This window comes from Melospiza melodia, chromosome Z, assembly GCF_035770615.1.
Source record: "Melospiza melodia melodia isolate bMelMel2 chromosome Z, bMelMel2.pri, whole genome shotgun sequence".
NCBI classification, from domain to species: Eukaryota; Metazoa; Chordata; class Aves; order Passeriformes; family Passerellidae; genus Melospiza; species Melospiza melodia.
In genome coordinates, this window is record NC_086226.1 from 31036096 (window position 1) to 31052324 (window position 16229).

At 35.6% G+C, this 16229-nt stretch overlaps 1 long non-coding RNA gene across 1 annotated transcript; it reads right to left on the reverse strand.

The window, feature by feature from the left end:
- Positions 1–416: 416 nt before the first annotated feature.
- On the reverse strand, positions 417–8509 carry LOC134431894 (uncharacterized). Its single transcript, XR_010031141.1, has 3 exons — positions 8485–8509; positions 4219–4299; positions 417–600 (listed from the first exon to the last, which is right to left on the reverse strand). It is a non-coding gene; the product is annotated as an uncharacterized LOC134431894 (long non-coding RNA).
- Between the last annotated feature and the right edge of the window lie 7720 nt (positions 8510–16229).

The following is a 16229-nucleotide window of genomic DNA, read 5'->3' on the forward strand; positions in this document are numbered from 1 at the left end:
AGCAAGGATACCACACCCCGAGGAGGTCCAGGCCCTGAGACACCCTCTTTGCCGCACACACTGCGGACCGTGAGAGAAATCACCTGCTGACAGAGATGTAGGTGGGATGCAGAACTCTGGCACATCAACATTTCTGAACTAAGTGGGATAGTTCTGAGAAAGTTTGAATAGTGTAGTTTTGAGGCATAGGAGAGCCTGGGGTAAGAGCAGTCCTTGAGAGAGGACTGCTGATTCTACGGACAACACACCCTTTGATAGCCCCTGCAGAGGAGCTGCTGGAACTTGGGGTTTTTTGTCTCTGGTAATAAACTGGAAATATTCAGACTCTGTCTTTTTCCACCAGAGTTCAGCAACAATCTGGTTAGATTAATTCTGTTAGTCAAAATTTATGTTTGAATAAATGCATCTTCTAAACAACAAAGGGAGATTGAGAGGGAACGAAAGAATAAAAAGAGAAAGGAATGATACCTTAGTAGTGGACTAGTCTCATTTGCTTGGTTCATATGGCTAGCTTTCATTCTCTGCTCTTCCATACTTCAAAGCAGTAGGCCTACCTTTCATTCTCTGCTATTCCACTTCAGAGCAGTAGGCAGGCATTCACTGCAGTTTCCAGGGAAAAAAGAGTGGGAGTCAGTCTTTGAATCAGATTGGATAGCTGTACAAGTTAATACAGAGTCATGAAGTGATCCTGCTCTGAATGTCCCACCAAAGAAACTCTAAAGTGATTATTTTTGCTTCCTTTAGTATTTTGTTCCAACCTAGCAGTGTCTTAGTATTTTTTACCTCATCTTCTATCATCTTTACAGAATACATTTTTTCCTTAGCTTGGCAAGGACTGAGCTTTTTTATTATATATTAAAAAAATAATAAATCAAACATACACAGGAAACAGTACAGTTCTGCTTTATGAAATCACCTTAGAGATGTTTCCAGGGGAGATATTTCAGACAGTGTGTATAGGCACGAGTAAACTATTAATAAGACAAAAGCTTGCAGGATCTTGCTGCAGGACAGAAGCTCAGTTTTCTTTTGCACTGTCTTGCTTTATTAGATTCTATTATTTATAATGTGATTCACACTTGAGTCTGAACTTGTGCAGACTAAAAAGGGTGTTATTGCGTACAATTATTATTGTCCATATTGTGTTCTGACTGTGAGCATTCCACGTGGGGAGGTAAGGGGCAAAAAACCCACTTCATTATCCTTACATAGAGAACATAAAAGCCAGCCTTCATCTGCTGAGTGGAAGATCTGCTTTCTTACCTGCTCTCTTGGGCTTGCACATCCATTAAGTAGTCATTGGATAAAATACAGAAGCAGTCCTGCGAACAGGGCTGTGGTCCCTTACCTCACAAATGAGTGCCCTATTCATAGGGCTAAAGAATCACACTCTTGTGAGCTCTTTCTGGCTGAATAAATCTTGAATTCCTTCTGCACTGTGGCACATCTTAAGCAGAAGAGGTATATCTGCCCAGGCAGCTTGTATTGCTTTAGTAGAAATGTGAAGTACAGCAAGGGAGTAAGATTGAATCCGTGTGTCTAGCTGTATTTGTGGGGGGAGAGGTGTTCTTTTTGAAATAAAAGCTTGATCCACTGAGCTACAAAACCAGCTTTTGCTTTCGTTGTACTTTAGATCAAAATGTCTGATGCAACAATACTTTAAAAAGATGCAAATCCTGTTAGGGAGTGTTAGGCTCACTCTCTAAAAGTGCACACAAATGGAGCCACTCTAAGGGAAAGCTGGGTGACTTGGAAACTTCAAAGCCACAGAGTAGTTTATGAGATTCAGACACCTCCAGAGGCATCTAGCAACTCAGAATAGAGCCATAGTTTAAAACGTCAATGTCTAACTTCTGTCCTAGTCTTGCTTCCTTTAAATCCTTTACTATATTTGGCCTTGATTTGGTGTTCACTTCCTTATGGACCATTATGATTTTGTAACAGAAGTATAGCAAATTGGCACTTAAAGTAATATTCCCTCCAGATGAAAATAGCTGGCTGGAACTTATTAAATGTGAAACTTGATTTTAATTTTCATGTATAGCCTACTGTAGAAATACAAATCCCAATATTAAATAAATCATCTTCTGCTGTGACTTAAATATTAAGTGATTAATATGAATTAAAATTTAAGTGAAAAATGTGGTTGAAAGTAATGAGGTCTCTGGTTTAAATTATGCAATATTTGCATTCTTATCTACATGTTAGAAAAATCTGCCTGTTGCATAAATATATTCAAAAGCAATAGAATAAAATAGATGAATGACTGCGATTAATATCAGATATGGTATATCCTAGGAATTTGAGTGAGAAAGTCTATTGTTTACCAGAGATGTCTCTGAGACAGAAATCGAGAATATTAGGAACAGAATGTTATCTGAAAAGTGAAAAAGTACTGGAGTAAAATATGAATCAATATCAATTAGTTCTTGTAATGATATGGTGAAAAAGCTAATATTGTCACAGACAGAAATTGTGAGTAAATTCTTAGCCATTATTTTTTAAACAAATGGTTAATGTGATATACATTTTCAGTGTAATAGTAATTGACAATTTTATCACACTTTTTTCATATAATTTTACTGTAAAATGTATTGTTTCAAATAATTTACAGTAAAATCTTGTTCAAACTCCATTAGCACTTTTAACACTTTTAAGGTGAAACATAATGAAATAACAAAACTAGATGAGGCTATAAAAGCTGAAATATTCAAATATCATAGAGATCCAAGATATGTACTCATGCAAGTGAAATTGACCGTCTTTAACTTGCAATCCTTCCAGTAACTAATGAGATTGAAAACATATTAATCCATAATTAAATAGAACAAGGAATGAATGAAGCAAGCACCATTTCTCTGCATATTTCAGAGTGGATGGAAGTGCTGCAAGCAACAATCTACATGAGTTCTGGCCTACATTCAGTCAGTTACGTCATAAGCTGGACAGAGAACAAATCTGATTCATATTTGTTGTTCTTGCTTTGACCACATTAACTACAGGCATAATTAAGTTTGCAATTAATAGAAGACTTCCTCCCCCCCCTCCCCCACCCCATCCCAGAAATTGTTCTGGATTTTGGAAAAAAAAAATTACATATACCTTATTCTAAGTTTATTGCTTGGTGTTCTCTTGCTGCGTTTACACATTTCTATATTCTAGCAAAGGCCACAAAAAAACTCCCTTTTAGAATTAAATTTCCACCAGGAATAACAGAATGATTTATGTTAAGGACTGCCATGGCCTCCTGCTCCACTGGGCCCAAAGACCATAATGTCACAAAGCAATTAGCAAGTTTATGCACCTGTGTGCCATTGGTCAGCACATCGGGACTTTTCATTGCAATATGCAAAGAGACCTAACTGCTCTCCAACATCGCAGCAGGTCAGGTTCCCAGTTTCTTACATGTAGCCCAAATAAAACATAAATGCAAAGGAACAATAACTCCACTAAGCCATTTTTCACTTCCTTCAGCTGGGCAAATGGTCATGTTCTGTGCGCCCAAAAGATTCAGCAAGGTCCCAGGGACAGATCATATGGAGACGTGTCATGGTTTCTCACCAGCCACAAAGGATACGCACATAGTTCGTGTGCTGGATTGGTGAGAAGGAACTAGCAGCACAGGGAACACTGTGGCAAGTATAAGAAAACACATTATACAGACAGGTGGTCTCACAATTATTTAGCTAATCTGTGTGCAGAATAGAAGAAATCTGGGGTAGAATCAAAGATATTTTACTGCATGTTTACAAACATTTTCCATCTGACTAAAGCATGTCCAAGGGATACTATTTTGCATATTCAGGATTTTTCCTAAGTTCCTCTTGTTATACAGGTTATGCAGTTGCCAGATTTAATATGGATATACATTTGATTTGGCTTTTCTCAAGTATTATGCAATGTCTTAAATCGTGCATGTAGTTCTGCATTGTAGATGAACAAAAATTACAGAATAGATACAAATTTTTATTCATTTTAATAATATTGACATTTTCATACAAAACTGGAATATTTATATGGAATTCAATACTTCTAATTACAGATTTATGCGATGTTTGTGATAGATATACTAAGAAGAAAACATTTTCTTTGATTTTAGAATACGCTGGTGATTTATATTTACAGTTCATATGTTCATTAACATTACTTCCATTTAATAGTACACTATTTGAGTAACACACTTTTGTATATAGATAAAAACTTGTTTAATCACTGTACCTTTCCATACAAGCAGGTCTCTCTTTATACATCCAAAATCTTGCCATGTCAGGATGACTCAGTTCACTAAAGAGCCCTTTGCTGAAGATGGAAAGCAAGGAAAAAGGTTTGGTTTTTTTACTTAGAACACCAACAATGACAACAGAGGTAAAAAGGAAGAAAATCAGAGACATATTATTCTATATGTCATATAAATGACATGGAATTTTCTTTTCTTTCACTTTGCCGATAAGAAACAAAGATATGTGAAAAATTTCCTATCCTTTAAATGACAGAATTGCGTCTCCTCAATAGAGAAATTTTGAGCTCCTGTCATTATCAGAGAAACTTGAGCTGCTGTCACTCTATCATGGTATACAACTGGGGAGTTTTATTGCAAATATAGTGCTCTAATGCAGAGCAAGTCTTAAGTCAGTAACAAATTTATATAATGTAGGCTGCATTTTAGTTTCTGCTGTTTTCACCACTGACTGCTGATCTCTGCAGATTGTGATTGATGTGCTGCTGATGCTGCTGTTCTGCCTGACAGTCATGCAAGGTAAAGATAACCCACGAAGGTATAGAAGAAAATTTGAGCAGAAATATGATACAGAGAAATGACATCAAATAAGTGCTCATGAAATTTAGCCACTTCCAAAATTAGTCTGAAGGCAGAAGTGAGTTTCTAAGTGTTGAGTGGACTCTGAGAATAAGGCATTTGACATGCTGACCTTTTCAAAGAAGGTCAAATGCATAATTTGGGTAGCGCTGAGTGTTACTCCTCACCCCTTCTCTCTCTAACTTGATTTTCTAGTAGGTACCTTATTTGAATATTTCAAGAGGTCAAGATAGATAAAACTCATGACAACCTCAGTTTTGAAAATGTTCTATAATACTTTTATCAGCTGTTTAAACTTAACTATAATTTGGACATCATGGTCAAAAAAATTTGATGCTTCTTCTTCTATATGAAATTTTGAAGAGATGACCAACTGTCTTTTGAGAAAGTATTTAGCTACCATAATACTTTAATGACACATTTAATTGGATCACAGCTTGAAGTGGTAGCAAACTGAGTTTGCCCTTTGCTTTAACGTACCTAGGAATCCTGATCTATATTCCTGATTGCTATTGAATTTTCTAGATTTCATTATAAAATCAATAACCGTTGCACATGGTAAAATAGTTTACAAGAACTGCAACATATTGCGGACTTCTGAAAACATACTGAGCTCACTGAAGCCACCCAGGCAGCCAATTAGGAGAAAACATCTATTAAGGAAAAACAGGGCAGTCCCATTGACTGCTATTGATTTTCTCAGCCCTGTGAAAAGACAATCAATTAGATAAAGAAGGCTAATGTTACAGCTGCAATTTAATAACCCCTAAAGAAAGGAGGAGGGCTATTGATTCCTGACATGGAATGCAGAGCTTATTGAAATATACTGAACTTCACCTGTCTTATAATAAGGCCTCGAGGAAAGAAGGTCTTTTTGGGACTCAATGTAACTTGTGGCATAGAATCTCAACTATTAAACTGGCTTGGTGATGTCAGACCTAAGAGATGCAAATGAAACAAAAGTTTAGAGGAAACACAAGTCCAGGGTTGAATACTAAATCACAGAAGCTATTGAGAGACACTGTTTTGGTGAAGGTTGTTTCTCTTTTTCATACAGAAAGCACCAGAGTACCACCTGTCATTTTCAAAAGCAAAGTCAGTTTTGCCAACCACCCGTGAATGACAAATAAAGCTTTATATGAAACACAAGGACATATTATGTGCTATTGTGTGTTCTGCTAAGTGCTAATTTATCTGGCTTGTTCTCTTCAGCAAACACACGCACAGACACATGAAATAATCCATCTAATTATGTAGCTATTTAGGAGAAAAACAAAGCAAGGTGTTTTTGTCTGAAACAGAAGGTACATGATACAACAAAGGTTTCATCAAAACCTAACACAGTTAATGAAAATAAATGAAGTGGGGTAGCTGTAACAATTTTCGAACAAATAAACATTTTCCAGTTTTAAATTTAGGGTAGACCCAGCTGCCTTTCATAAATAGTTGAGTACTTTCTTTTATTTTTTGATAGTCCTTACTTGGAAATGGCTAATAGGCCTTGTGGCTTTCCACTATAAAATCTGGTTTAAAATAGCTTATATAGATATTTCTTTATGTTCTTTTTCTATTGCTTGTATTTGATCCTTTCTCTGTCATTATATATATGCCTCTTTTTTTACCAGTAGACAGCTGCTATTCACAATAATTGCCAGGGCAGTCAATTATACTTTAAATAGGCCCACTTGAGGGCAAATGAGCGTATGGTAGTCTAAATTGTGCTGGAGACATATTATACACAAAGACTGTCATTTCAAGCATCTGGAACATGACAAATATTATTTGGAAGCAGTGCAGTATATATATATATATATATATATATATATATATATACATATATATATATAGTATGTGTATGTATCAGTATAGCAATACTCAGGGAACTGTGTTTGCATGCTTTGCAAGGCAGGTATCTATCTATCCATCAATATCTCTCTATATACAAATATGTATTTGTACACAGAGACACAAACATACAAGCATTTATAAAATGCATACAAATGAAAGCCTAAACTGCACACCAAACGCCTGATTTCCTGTAATGCGTGCCTATTTTTACAAACTGAAAGAGGGCAAATGATCCTTTGTAACAGCAATTATTAAATATTCACTTTTCCCTAATATTATAGAGTAGTATCAAACTGGAAACAAGCAATATCCACTTAATTTGTCAAATTAGTTGCTCATTTTTCTTTCTTCTGGGAGCATGCATTATAAGCACTCTTGCTTTACTGAAGTGATAATATAAAGTGAGGTAGATTAGAATAACATTAAGATCAACATAGTTAAAGCTTCATAAGAAATATGCAATGAAACTCAAGACTGCACTGCTTTCAAGATTATGTAAATAATGATAAATAAGCAAAAATCTCAAATGTCAGAATGGAGCATTTGAGAAAATGAAACACACAACCTAAACCAAGCAAAGTATATTTAGTATGGTGATTTATTTTTTACAGAAACAGCCTTAAAGGATTACAAAATAGCAAAATTTTATAGTTAAGGAAATAAAGAAAACAACTAAAATTAATTTCTACAGTGCTATTAAGTTATTCCGAAATGACAATTTACATTGCAAGGACTGATTCTGAGAGATGCTGAGCATTTTCTGTTAGATCCCTTGAGAGCTCTGGTTATTGAGCATCTTTTAAGATCAGGATGATCATAATTGCTCAATTCCACATGAGGAAGTAATAAAATCCATCACTGCATGAATGCATTTATAGATAAGTTGCATCTTACTATATCCGTTCTGGAAAGGAAGAATGCACAAAACTGGCCAAAAACTTTGCTCTGTAGGTGTTCCATTATTAAACTATAACTAAAGCTCTAGCTCAAAATAGTCTTTTATTTTAAATTTATATATTTAAAAAATAGCATAGTACAGGTAGTAGTACAGGGAGGAAAGAGCATGAAAAAATATACAAAAGTTTGCAGATGCAATTTTAGAAAATAGATTAAAACAAAGTAGAATTAGGAAGCGAGGTTCGTCAGCAAATCAGAACAGTGTAAAAGGCAATTAAAGCTGACAAAAATAGTGCATTTAGCAACATACACAGACAAAATATGAGTTTGCAAGGCATATGCTCAGCTGAGATTTACTTTCTTGCAGACTTAATTAAAAATGTGGGATTATCAAAGTATCATACTCATAGCCAGTGTGTTTAACATATCTTTAAAACTTTGTAAAAACCTCAGGGTCTCTAAGGCATTGGCCATTTTACAGCTGAGAAAATGGTTAATAACAAAATTTTTCAAATTGAGCATGTGCTCCTTCATGACTCAATTCTATTTCTTGCCCAGTAAGGGCAAGATGTAAGAAAGGACTTGACTGATTTTGTCCAAGATCTAGTTTTAAAAAATCCTCCACTCAGTCATTCCTTGGTCCTGCAAACCCAATTTCAGCCAATGACCCATATTTGAGGTTCTGGTTCTTCTTCCAACACTATTCTTTTGATAGGACCAAGGAGCTCAGCATTCTTTCTGTGACATAAACACATCTGGAGCACCAAATAACAGCAGTTTCATTTTGAAGGTTATTCTCCACCTGCCTTCTTTTATTTATAACTCTGCACACAAGCATTCAGAATTTTGCAGGCCAGAAAGTCAACTACTGACTGTTACCCTTTAAATTGGAGTGTTTTGGTATGGGAAGAGGAAGACCTTACCTCTGATCTCTGCCCTCGGATTCTCTTGTGTATTTTAAGTGACATAGCTACTGAGGAAAAACAACCACCCACAAAAACCATAAATGGTAGTGGAAGCAGAAGCTTACCCCAGGAGACCTCCATGTTTACATGAATGCCTGAACCACTAAGCAATGGAAGCCTGTTTACTCATACACCCACTTCTCTCCAGAGTTTGTGCGCAGCTGAAACTGGAAAGGTAATTGTAGAAGCAAAAAGTATTCATTTCAGAAAAAAAAAAAAACATAGTTATTTTTCAGTTACACTGTAAACAGTCAATAACACAAATAACTAAGTACATTTATTTTTCTTTCAGTGTTGAATAAAACCAAGGAAAAATATGTCTTGAGAAAAATCTCTGAGCTGAGAGAGATAAAAGTATTAGGATGTCTGTATGTCACAGTCAATTAGAAGGTTACCTTCTTATCATTACTGCTTATCATAACTGAAGGAAATGGACCCTCCTGATTGGCAGAAATTAGTTAAACCAGCTTAGACTAGATTCAAGTGCCATCTGTTCAGTGCTCTAGACATACAAATTATGAAGTCTGTATTAATGACTAGAGAGAAAGTAACTAAAAGGTTCAAAGTGTTTCCCTTTCAATGAAAATGTTCAGTTCTAAATCTGAAAAAGGCTATCCTGCTAATAATGTCTTCTGATCTTTATAATTCCTCCTCTATGTGTTTTATTTATTACATCGTCAACAAATGATGGTGTAGAACATTTTCAGTTGCTAAAGAGGATTGGTATAGCCCATGAGAGCCTTGAAGCCTGGATGCTTGCTAATCTCATGGAGAGGCATATTTCTAGAGGCAGACCAATCTCCAGCATACAAATAATTAGGATAGAACTGGAATCACAGAATCATAGAATGGTGTGGATTGGAAGGGACCTTATAGATCATCTAGTTGCAGCCCCCATGCCACAGACAGGAACAACTTCTTACTGGACCAGGTTGCTCAGAGCCCCATCCAAACTGACCTTGAACACTGCCAGGAATGGAGCATCCACAGCTTCTCTGGGAAACCTGTTCCAGTGCTTCATACCCTGCAGTAAAGGATTTCTTCCTAATATCTATCTAAACCTTCAGTAGGTTTGTCCTATCATTGCAATCTCTTGTTAACAAGTCCTGCTCTATCATTCTTGCAGGCTCCGTTCAGGTTTGGGAAGCTGCAATTAGGCCATTCTCAATTTTTCAGGCTGAAAAATTCTAATTCTCTCAGCCTTTCCTCACAGGAGAGATGTTTCATTCCTCTAATTGATTTGGTGTCCCTCCTCTGGACTGTCTCCAGAGGTCCCTGTGCCTCCTGTGCTGGGAGCCCAGCTCTGTGTGCAGTGCTCCAGGTGGGTCTCAGCAGAGCAGAGCAGAGCAGAGCAGAGGGGCAGAATCCCCTCCCTGCCCTGCTGCCCACGGGGCTCTGGGTGCAGCCCAGGACACCTTTGGCTCTCTGGGCTGGCAGTGCCATGGCTGGGCCATGTGCAGCCTCTCACCCACAGCACCCCCAAGCCCTTCAGCTGCTCTCAATCTATTAATCCCCCAGTCAGGAGTTACCCTAGCATAGGTGCAGCACATTGCTGCTGGTCTTATTAAACCCCGTAAGATTTCCGTGGGCCCACTTGTCAAGGTAATTTTTGCTCATAATAAATAAGCATTCTTGTAAAAATTATTTGTTTGAAAATGTAAAATTCTTTTGAGCAGTATGGCTCACTACTATGGGCAAGAATTTACAACTGTGTTTAAAAAATATTACTACAAAATTATTTTGTTTCATGTCCTTTTCTGCAGAGGTTCAGTTCACTGATAAATCACCAATGTTGAACACATACATAGCTGTATGCGAAAAGAAGACTGAAATTTGAAAATCTGAAATAAAAGGAAAAAAATCCTCACTGTGATTTCACTATCACCTTAGCTGAATAATTTTTCTTATGTACAAAAATGGTAAATTTCTTCATTCAAACCCATGGAATGAAACAACCATTCCCTCTTCAGTTCCAGTCTTAAATTACTACATAACTGAATGTTCTTTCAAAAATGTTGCCATGCTATGCACAAACAATGCTCACAAAGAAATTAAAGAAATCAGGAAAGTGGATTTGAAGATTAACTAATAAGAGTTTTGTTTTAGATAGACCATGTTGGTGCTGATTATAAACTGAGCACGTTGAGCAGTTCAAAATGAAAAAAAGTATATGAAAATATTGCTTATGTGTTGTTTGTAAATGGTGAAATCTGTAAATAAACTGAAATTTTCTTGGGTATGTTTGTTATTCATAATTACATGCCAAATAATGCCTGCGTAATTATTGAGCCTGAATTGATTCATAAATGGCTTTATGCTGGTGTTCAATATTTGACACAGGCTGTGACTCAAAGCTTGGAGCTGTCTCCTAGCTCGGAATGAGCCTGACAGCTCCAGAGTTCTGTTGCTACAGAGGTCAGAAAGATTGCTGCAGCTGAAGAAAAGATCAAACATTTTAAAAAATATTCCTTGCATCTCTGCCACAAGTACTTATAAACAGCAAGGACACCACGTTTTTAATAAAGAAAAAGATTAATATTCTTGACATCCAAGTTCCTTTCTACAGTTGCCCCTTTAATATTCTAGATACCCCCACTGCTTCCCTTCAGTGATTGTATTCCTGTTATTAATTTCATGTCATTTAGCTTAGCTCATAATACATTAATTTACTCAGTTAAACTTGTTTCTGCTTTTCCAAGTTTCTCGATACATGAGCAACTACTAATTGTATAGGCATAGAGATTTACCATCTTTGAGGATCCACTATATTGGATAACAGTATCAAGATGGTAACAGAGCATAACAGAACTTACAAAAAAAAGTTTACTCAAATGAATCCTGATTGATAAATAAGACAACAGTCTCTGAAGGTGAGTTTCTGACATGTTAGAAGGTATGAAATGAGAAATATAATCATTAGTAAATAATCAGTAAAGAAGACTAGACCTCTTGCTTTGCAATATAAAGGTAATTCAATAAAATATGCTAAAGAAATACTACACTTTTTTATTTTTAATAAAATTTCACCTATTTCAACCAAAATTGAAACTCTCAATGGAAGTTTAAAACCAGAAAATTTCAGTCCTCTAGTTCTAGTAGACATGTTCTTCGTTGGAATATTTGCACTGGGTTGGACAATTTTCAGTAATTTTTAACATATTATCAATTATATGAAATATTAAAACAATGGATTAAACAATTACAGAATGGTTTCTTTAAGGCTCTTAGGCCTAGACTAAGACTTTTGATGTAGTCTTTAGTGCTTCTTATCATAAGAAAGTATCTCAACAATGTGAATGTGCATTTTCTATATGGAAGCTTCCTGGGTGACTCATGAGGCCTTTAAAAGGCAGCATAAGTGATCAAGGAGTCAAAGTACCTCATAATATTGAAAATTTTAATGCTGTCATCAATAAGTAGGACTGAAAGATGGGCTCTCAGCTCACTCAACTCTCATCATAGGACTAATCAGAATTGAAGACTTACTCATTTCTTCTTTGCTAAATTCAACTTCTTAATGAAGAGTTGTTCCAGTCAGTTACCCTTTCAGAAGGTAAAAGGGAACTCAATTTGTTCATCTCATTCTTTAAAAGAAAAGGTAGAATAACTACTTAACTCAACTAGACAAAAATCCTGCAAAGATTCCCCCAGAGAATTTTTCTTTCTGGAAGAGGTGTTAGACCTCACTTTTGAATTTATGCTGAAAGAAAAATAGTGACAGGAAAGAATGTCAGAGATCTTCATAGGAATTGTAGAGTGTGGACTTGCAAAAAAATGTGTAACTACACTGGGTAATTTGCTGGCCAAAATTTCTGCCTATATTAATCAAGATCAGTCTATAGTCCATATTCTATAGAACATGGTCCAAAAAAACTGTATTCTATGAGAATACAGAAGTTTGATTTTTCAAGACATTGTGGAAAACTGATTTGGCAACATTGCAGGTTCTTTTCAAGAGATGAAAAAAAAAAAAGTAAAATGTTGAGTCACTTCCTTGTTTAGGATTCCAAGTTACTAATAAAGAATGTTTCAGATTCTCTCACCTGGAAGAGAATTTGCTCCACTTTTCTGAACATACTTTATTTGTGTCAGTAGCATAATAATCTTTCACAATTTTAATTCTCCAAGATACATGCTAAAATAGAATGTGACTTTTTGCAGCTACATAATTCAAATATGTTTGAAAAGATGATAGAACACTACAAAATATAATCCTAGATCAAATCAAGTGAAAGGAAATCTTTTCAGTTGGGGTTTTCTTGTCATAAGATTTCCTGGTGCACTGGGAAATAGTAGAAATCAGTTCACAATAAATAAATTTCTGCCTTTGTGCTGAGTTATGTTATGTTTGCTCAATTATCTTATTATTAAAAAAAATTAAATAATATTAAAAGTAGTAACGATTTTAATGAAATCATTAAGATGGAAAATATAAAATTGGATACAACATAATTCGATTAAAATAAGGGATAATTTGGTTCTAATAATACTGCATAAGTAAAAGATACTGCAGGGTACGGAGTGCAGAGTTCAATGACTCTTGCTACTTCACGTACAAGCTTGCTAAGTGGAAATCACTTCTTATACGCTATATGTGAATGCTATTTCTTCTTATTTTCGGTTCCTCACTTTTCTGTCTCTACTTTCTTCACTACTTTTATTACGCATACGCCACTACTGGGTTTGGTGGTCACACAAGTCTTTGGGGGTCGTCACTGATGAAGGCTCTGTAGTCTTCTTCGTTGTCTTTTAATTCACTTTTGGGTTACACATGCACACTAAGCTAGTACAATGCAAGCCAAGACTAACGTATCACTGCATCTACATATCAAAGCAATAAGTCTCTTATAATTAACATTTTCTTGGACTCAACTAGGTTCTTGGTCATTTTTAGTAACTGTATCTTCAGCTTCTTTCTTGTGGTCCTTGAGAACATCTGCTGGGAAAAAGGGGGGTGTAGCCTCTCTTTTCCCTCTCCTCTTTGGCATTACTATTTTTAACTTATTCTATTATTTCTGGATATTTGTTACTATATCAATATTGATTACTGTTTCAATTTTTATCAGCACGAATCATACCTATTTACCACAGTTACACCTTGAAAATGTATGAACCAAATCTGTAATTTGAAAATTCTACTTAATTAATTTTGTGAGGTATAAGGGTGATTTACCACAGTATATTGAAGATCTTAAACAGAACATGGGGAATAGAAAGACTTCAACACTTTATTCTACCTTATGAGTTTACTAATATAACCTATGACATTCTCAGACTGAGAATTATTCCAATTAATTTACTCAATATTAAGGAATCTCACAGCTCTTGAATTATATCAATGAATTTAGAGAAATCAGAATTGCATCTAAATGATGGGGTAACTACCCCCAAAACTTTTAAGTAAAAAATACTTTAAAAAATAAACTATTATTATAATTTTACTGCTATATAAACCAAAGGTATTTGCACGTATTTAAATTTTGAGTGTACAAAATGAAAATCTCCACATTTACAGCACTGAAACAGTGAAAGGAATTCTGAAATATTTTACAATTACAGTGATGAAACACTGTACCAGGCTGACTGGAGAGGTCACAGATGTCCCATCCCAGGAAATTTTCAAAATCATGGTGGAAAGGACTTGTTACAACATGATTTTGTTGAATGCCCCTCCTGCGCACTGCAGAAGGGAGTGGAACTAGATGATATTCTATGATTCTGTGATTAAAAATCTATAGAGAAAAGTTTCTGAGTTGAAAAATAAAAAATAAGAGAAATGGAATTCCTATGTTACAGGCATCTATTGACACAGGACAACTTCTAAATGAATTTCAATTTACTTTAAGGAGTTCTTTGATCTGTTGGATGCTTTTTTCCCTATTCTTTCCTTTCCTCTTCAACTTGTTCGTGGTCAAAGTGAATATTAAAAATGCAAAGGTAAAGACAATCAGTTGTTTGCATGGGGCTGATATTACATTTGTGAAGACACTGAAGGCATAAAATTCAGGAGTGTCTTTATCCAGGTTAAAAAATTACAAAAGATTTTCAAATCCATGTGTTTTTCTCTCCAAAACAGGACATAATTGAGACCACTTACATCAGTCCTGCATTTCCTGCTGGGTCTTCCTGAAAGAATCTGAAGTAACCACACAAGCCACAGTTTTTTAACACTTAAGTCCAAGTCCATATAAAAATATATGCTAAACAAAAGGACAATGTTTTGAAAGATATATGGATGGCACTGATATTTATTGTTGCAGTTGTTTGGAGGAACAGCAGGCCATGTAGGTTCCAGCAGTAACCAGCCAGGGAAGTCAATCTCACATGCCATCACTGTGATATCTGTTGTGTCTAACTGTGTCTTTTTGGGGCAAAAATCTTCTCATCCACATTATAACCAAATAACATGTTCACCAGAGTTTCTGGGTTAAAACTATAAACAAAAAAGCATCTGGGGAATTTCAATCTGAAATGATGGAAGATAAAAAAACCCACAATTATAAGATGTTGACAATGGTTTGCAAATCTTAGTGTTTTTGTTTTAAATTTCTGCATCACACCATGGTCCAAGGAAGAGAGGAAAACTGAAAAAGATAATCAGCCTCTTTGCATTTCTATTGAATTCCTTCTGTACTCTCTTAGACTGCTGTTAGTTTATGTTTTATCTGTAAAAACTGAAGTAGAACAAATAGTACGGAACAACATAAACAAAATAAATGCATACACTTAGATGTTTTGAGTGTCCTTCAGCAATCATAAACTGTATTTAAAAATTATTAGCATATTAAAATATCAAAAATTAGTATGAAATAATTAAAATTCCCAGACATGACAATATATCTGAGAACATCCTTCTTCAGTTCGTGTTAATTGTTAAGTTTATCTTTTTTTTTGCTCATGTTGTTGGTGACATAATTTTGTTATATCTTTTAATGGTCATAAAAATATTATCTATTATAACAGATATTTTTAGCGGTTTTCACTATTTGACAGTTTTGACAGACATTATTGATTTGGTCGGCAACTGTGGCTAACCAGAAGGGGACAATGTGACAGTTTTATGTAACAAAAGGCACAGTGTCATGTCAACTGAACTAAATGTTGTACAAAGTGACAGCAGGACAAAAATGCCTTTCAGACTTAATTTTCTGCTTCATTTTTTCTACCATCAATATGTAAGGCAGTGCAGTAGGTGACACAAATTAGCAGGATAGAGCAAAAGGTCTATCCCTGTTTCTGTTGCTATACTTGACTTCCTTCCACTAAGGTAATCTCCAATTATTTAAAGTGTGAATGGAAAAGAAGAGCAGCTTAGAGTAATCAACCTATCTGTTTAGGAGAAAATATATCCCTTATCAGGATTCTTTATATTTTTCTCCTGGGCGGCTTTTTGGAAAAGATGAAAGAAAAAAGTCCCCCATCTGCCAGGTCATGCCTACAAGACACATTCTGTCAAGTCTTAAAAGCAACAAGAGCTTTGCCTGTGGGATACCTATAATTATTATGTGGAGCGGCCTTGCGCCTGCTGTAGCTCATTGTTCTGCTAACACAACCCGAATGAGAACAGTGGCTCCAGGCTGTGAGTTGATAAAGTGCAACTTTTCGATTTTGCTCTTCTATGGCTGTAGCATTGTGCAGAGTATGTGAGTGACATCTTTGGCCTTCCTTTGGGCTGAGCAGATTGAATCTGTCACGCTGAGTTA